The sequence below is a fragment of the Salvelinus alpinus genome, chromosome 12 (assembly GCF_045679555.1).
Source record: "Salvelinus alpinus chromosome 12, SLU_Salpinus.1, whole genome shotgun sequence".
NCBI lineage: Eukaryota > Metazoa > Chordata > Actinopteri > Salmoniformes > Salmonidae > Salvelinus > Salvelinus alpinus.
In genome coordinates this window covers 42,968,072-42,974,074 of record NC_092097.1, presented here as the reverse complement: position 1 = coordinate 42,974,074, position 6,003 = coordinate 42,968,072, and the positions used below count along the sequence as shown (strand labels likewise).

The 6,003-nt window shown below is 38.2% G+C and overlaps 1 long non-coding RNA gene across 1 annotated transcript; it reads left to right on the top strand.

Moving 5' to 3' along the window:
- The first annotated feature begins 4,352 nt into the window (after window positions 1-4,352).
- Window positions 4,353-5,549, top strand: LOC139535247 (uncharacterized). Its single transcript, XR_011667093.1, has 3 exons — window positions 4,353-4,442; window positions 4,919-4,952; window positions 5,271-5,549. It is a non-coding gene; the product is annotated as an uncharacterized lncRNA (long non-coding RNA).
- The last annotated feature ends 454 nt before the right edge of the window (window positions 5,550-6,003 follow it).

The following is a 6,003-nucleotide window of genomic DNA, read 5'->3' as shown; positions in this document are numbered from 1 at the left end:
ACCCCAAACAGAGTGAGTGTGTGTGTGTGTGTGTGTGTGTGTGTGTGTGTGTGTGTGTGTGTGTGTGTGTGTGTGTGTGTGTGTGTGTGTGTGTGTGTGTGTGTGTGTGTGTGTGTGTGTGTGTGTGTGTGTGTGTGTGTGTGTGTGTGTGTGTGTGTGTGTGTGTGTGTGTGTGTGTGTGTGTGTGTGTGTGTGTGTGTGATGACCGGGGGATGCCTGTGTGAGAGAGAGAGAGTTCATTGAACATTTAGCACTACATTAGACAAACAGAGTGTGTGAGTTACTTGCCATTCAAATGTAGTTAGAAGAAGGCTCCTCTCATTTGAGATGGAACAGCAGCAGTATTAGGATCATTTCCCCTGCCCTTATAGGGGCTCTATGCATTGTGGGAAGGAAAGAGACAGAGAAGCTACAGTTGGGTGAACTAAGCATACAGTAAGTAGAAATGGCTGACAAGCTGTGATATAGCTTGCCTTGTCTGTCATCATTAGAGCTAGATAATCGACACAGACTGACACAGACAGACAGAGACACAGAACACACACACACACATGTTTTGCCTAATGTTTCGTCTAGCATTGTTTAATGAATTACTTGTGTAAGGTGAACTATATTTCAATGTTTCTTACAGTACTTAACCAATCATAGGGCAGCTAGTAGCCTAATGGTTAAGAGTGTTGGGCCTTAACATTTTGTTATTTGAAAACAATATATCGTTATTTTTTAAACAAGCCTTAGAAAGTTGGTTGCAATCTCAGTTTAATCAACCTGAAAAGACTCAAATATGCTAATTGCTCAAATGTTTAAAAAGGTATAATTTTTGTAAATTAGATCATAAGTTGGACTGGTGGAGTTATGTCACACATGCAGCTAATACAGACATATGGAAATGTCTGCTCTACCCAAAATTACAACCAACTAATTGCAGCATTACCACAAAAATGGGATAGGCAAGTGGAAGGGGGGAAAAGTAAGGAACTTGTCTGTTGGCCCTGCATTAAATACCAAAAATGGTTAAAGACAATTGTGATGAATAAAAATATATACCAATTTAATTTAAGGACCAAAAATGTACAGATGTGACATATAAATTGCAAAATAGTTGGGAAGAGATGTTCGATGAACTGACTCCATGGAACATTGTTTATGAATTGACACGCAAAACGACGCCGGATTCAAAACTTCTCATTTTTCAATTAAAATTATTATTCAAAATTCTTGCAACAAATAGAATGTTATATATATGGGGGATACAATCTTCCCAGCTCTGCAGATTTTGCTGCGAGGAGGCAGAGTCATTAGATAATTTATTTTGGTATCAAATATGTAGCTCGTTTTTTTTCACAGGTCCAGGAATGAGATGGGAAGGGTTGAATGGAGCTGAAGGGTGGGACTAATAACAAGATAAACAATGTAAAACAAACGGGGACTGTAAAATGTATATAGGTTCAGACATTTGGTGAAATAGCACAGTTACAAATAGAAATCAAACTGGATGGACATCAGAAATAGAGGAAGGACTAAAAACAAGCAAAATATAACTATTGTAAAATGGATTGTGTCTGTAAGTGTGTATAATATGTATGAGCTGAAGGTAGAAGCCTAAGTGTTATTGTTTATTAGCTTACTCCAATTGGGGAGGGGTGGTAGGGTTTGCGGGGAATAATAAAGGGTATATTCAAAAAAAAAGTGTGTATATGTATGCATGTATATATGTGTATATGTATGAATATTTATGTATGTATATATATATATACATAAATATTCATACATATACACATATATATATGTATATATATGTATATATATGTATATATATACATTTACATTTACATTTAAGTCATTTAGCAGACGCTCTTATCCAGAGCGACTTACAAATTGGAAAGTTCATACATATTCATCCTGGTCCCCCCGTGGGGAATGAACCCACAACCCTGGCGTTGCAAGCGCCATGCTCTACCAACTGAGCCACACGGGACCACATATATATATATATATATACAGTGGGGAGAACAGTATATATATATATGTATGTATGTGGGTATGTGTATTTAAAGTACTATATAGATATATATATTTACCCCAAAAATATATGGGGGATTGGAAATGATGCAGACAATTACATTGATGGAAGCAACAATCTATCCGCAATATTAAAGCTGATCCACCCTTTAAAAAAAAGAGTGTTGGGCCATTAACCGAAATGCCACTGGTTTGAATCCCTGAGCCGACTACGTGAAAAATCTGTCGATGTGCCCTTAAGCAAATTGCTCCTGTAAATCACTTTGTATTAGAGTGTCTGCTAAATGTTTAAAAAAAAAAATTGTTAAAGTATTTAACCAAATGTGTGATATAAGGGATTGCTGTGTACAGTATATGATTGGCTTTTAATAATTGCTTTTTTTCGAAAAGCTATTTGTATCAATGTTAAGTATGGAGAAAATAAAAGAATGACAAATCTAAATAAAAGTGGTTCTTGCCACTGCTGTTGATTGCCTTTTGGTGTAACAATAGTAACAGAAATGGATGAGCCCTGTCACTGTCACGAATACCACCGAAGGTGGCTCCCCTTCCTGTTCGGGTGGCGCTCGGCGGTCGTCGTCACCGGTCTACTAGCTGCCACCGATCCCTTTTTCCTTTTCGTTTGTTTTTGTCTAATTGTTTTCACCTGTTCCTTGTTGGGGTTTTGGGATGGGTGTTATTTAAGTTTGTTTAGCCCGCTGGTGTTTGTGCGGGCTTGTTGTTATTTTGTGTTCTGTTGGGTTTTCGCTGTCCGGGTTTTTTAGTAACTATGGTTTTGGGTTTGTTGCACCTGTGTTTTGGGCTTCACCCATGTTTTTACTAGCCGAAAAGACATTAAAGCGTTTTTCCCGTCTACCTTCTGCTCTCTGCGTCTGACTCCACACCCATCTCTCTCCAGACGTTACAGTCACGCCCTGACCTTAGAGATCCTTTTTATGTCTCTATTTTGGTTTGGTCAGGGCGTGAGTTGGGGTGGGCATTCTATGTTTTGTTCTATGTTGTCCTTTTCTATGTGTTTGGCCTGGTATGGTTCCCAATCAGAGGCAGCTGTCAATCGTTGTCTCTGATTGAGAACCATACTTAGGTAGCCTGTTCCCACCTGTATTGGTGGGTAGTTGTTTTCTGTTTTGTGTTGTTTCACCTGACAGGACTGGTTCGTTTCTTACATTCTCCTTGTTATTTTTGTTTCGTGTTCTGTTATATTAAAATATTAACATGGACACTTACCACGCTGCGTGTTGGTCCGATCTTGACTACTCTTCATCAGACGAAGAGGAGGAGCGTTACAAGCCCAAGTTAACAATTATATTGTCAGAGGGAAATATAAAGAAATACAAGTATGAGACTACAAATACTACAAATGATGAGAATAGCAGAAATATAAAAAATTATATCTTCAACCATAGTTACATTAGATTCTGTACACAGGATTAACTATACTATATATTATATATGTGTTTAAGTAAATATAGTACTATTGTTCTGATCACAATATCATTGTTTCATTGTTTCATTCTCTTTTCAAATAACTTTCAAAGCAAATAAAAGAGAAACATTTTAGGAGCGCTATTGTGCTAAATGTAATTCTAATATTACATTGATAAATATTACATTGAGTGTTTGTTCAAGTGTATATTTATGTGTGATATACATTATTTGTACTATGCTCAAACAGAAATCATGGATTAAATGACAGGATTACTTTTCAGTTATAGTTTTCACTGTCAAGTAATATTATGCTCCGGCAACAAGCATTCATATTTCTTGTAAAGTTATTAGTATTCTTAGAATATCTTCAGATTCTATGAAATGTTCAGCACGTCTCTCTTCAGGATAATGGACAGTCCAGCGGGCATCATCTATGTAGCCAAGTGATCATAGGGTCCAGGGGGCAGCAATAGAAGGAACAGGGAAGCCGCGGAGTAGTCGTTATTACGCTAGTACGCGGGCGACACGGCGTTTAAAGTTAGTAGCCCGGGGCTAGTAGAAGCGTCTGCTCCGACGTCCGAAGGAGGCCGGTTGAAGGCACAGCGGATGGAGTATTCGTCGGCAGACCTGTCGTGGTGGTGCGGCGGGGCGCCGTGTCGACTAAGGATGCAAGCCAGATGGCGAAAGAGGTATTGTAGTTGTAGTAATTTACAGACAGTTACCAGGCAATGTGTTAAACTAAATCCACACTAAGATTATCCCATCCCAATTAGTGATGTCTCGTTCTCTCTTTTGGAGAACCAAGGCTATGTCTGTAACCCCAATGTTATGTAACTAGTTACGTTGACACAATATACGTCCCAGCAGTTTAAACATTATTTAACAGGTTTTCTGTTGTGTTTCAGGCTGTGGCTCCAAGGTTGTCCGGCCGTTGGTTGGAGTGCTGCTGGCCCTGGCTGTGGCTTTGATCTCCACACTGTACTACTTCAGCAGTGAGTCTCTTCTCTCCTTCCTTACCTGCCGATAAAGTAATATAGAATAGCCAACAAGGAATGAGCTCCAGTGCTGTTTCTAATTAGCATAGTCAATTATCAAAGATGCTGGTCATACAGGGCCAAAGACATACTTGAGATGCGGATGCTTAACTTGGACTTTTGCATAAAATGTGCATTGTTGTCAAAGGAATATTTTTGTCAAAACTTGAGTTACAAGTATGGATAACAAATTAGGAACCCAGGCTCAGAGGCCTTAACAGACACAAACAACATTTCACATGTTTGACAAAGTAAAGGCAATAAAGTGCACAACAATATCCAAATGTATATATTCTGTATGGGATATCGATATACATGGAGGAGGCAGTAATGTATTCATGTTTATTACAGTTTTTGTATGTAGCACATAAAAAATAATATATATTATAGTTACTCTGCTGTTGTTCTGAATTCGTTTTTTGCATGTGCTACAGGACTACCCAAAAAGTGTCGACATCAGTTTGCCAAGTAAGTTCTCATGTGTAAACTTCACAAATCTGTGATGACATCTTCCTCTCCTCCTCTTCTCCTCTCCCCTTTTCTCACAACACGATGAAATATATCTTCCTGCTGCTGTATCAATCTCGGGGACTTAATCTTTTTCTCAGAAGTAGATCTGAGCCTGTATTCATAAAGTGTCTCAGAATAGGATCAGTTTGGCCTTTTAGATCACAATGAATACGATTACATGTGATTGATCACTTTCTCTATAATTGACACTGTCTTTGTCTCTGTATTCATCTCTGTGTATTTGACTTTCTTTGATTGTTTGTATCTGCCTCACAGGAAAGGACCATTGGAGTAATTCAGAGCGCCCACACTGCAGACGCAGAGACAGGGCTGTATTTACTGTGTGTGTCCTTACAGGGATCTCCTTCCACTTTATGAATCTGAAGACTGTTTTATCATCTTACTTTTCTATTCTTTGTTCATTACAACGATGAACCAACCTGAAGTTCCAACTGTCTAAAAGAAAACATTTAGGATTCTGTTCACAATGTTAACGTCTCTGGCTATGGATTTGTAATTAAGGGGATGTATCATATATAAAACCTTTATATTGAAGCAGTATTACTCTGGTATGTGCTAGTATTGCACCAATGCTATACATTCTGCTGCGGTAGCCTAATGTTATGATTATTGGATTTGTGCAACATGTATTGATGATAAATAAAAGCTGTAAAAAACAAAAAAAATAGAATGACTTAATGTCTACATACTGTCATCTTATCACAGGGACCAGACGTGTGTGTGGTATTTCCTTGGTTAGCTGTTGAGTAGGAGACTTTTAATCTCACTGTGTGTGTTTAAACACAGAAACATAATCAAGCCTGCTCTCCACTATTTCACTTCACATTGCGGAGAGCAGGGACATTCTGTAACACTGTATATAAACAGTCTTTGTTGATGTCAACCACAATATTAGTCTACATGATAAACACACAAAGATAACGATTGTATAAAACAGCATGCACACCTGTAGCATTTGAATGGTGTGATAAAAACATCTGTCGTCAGT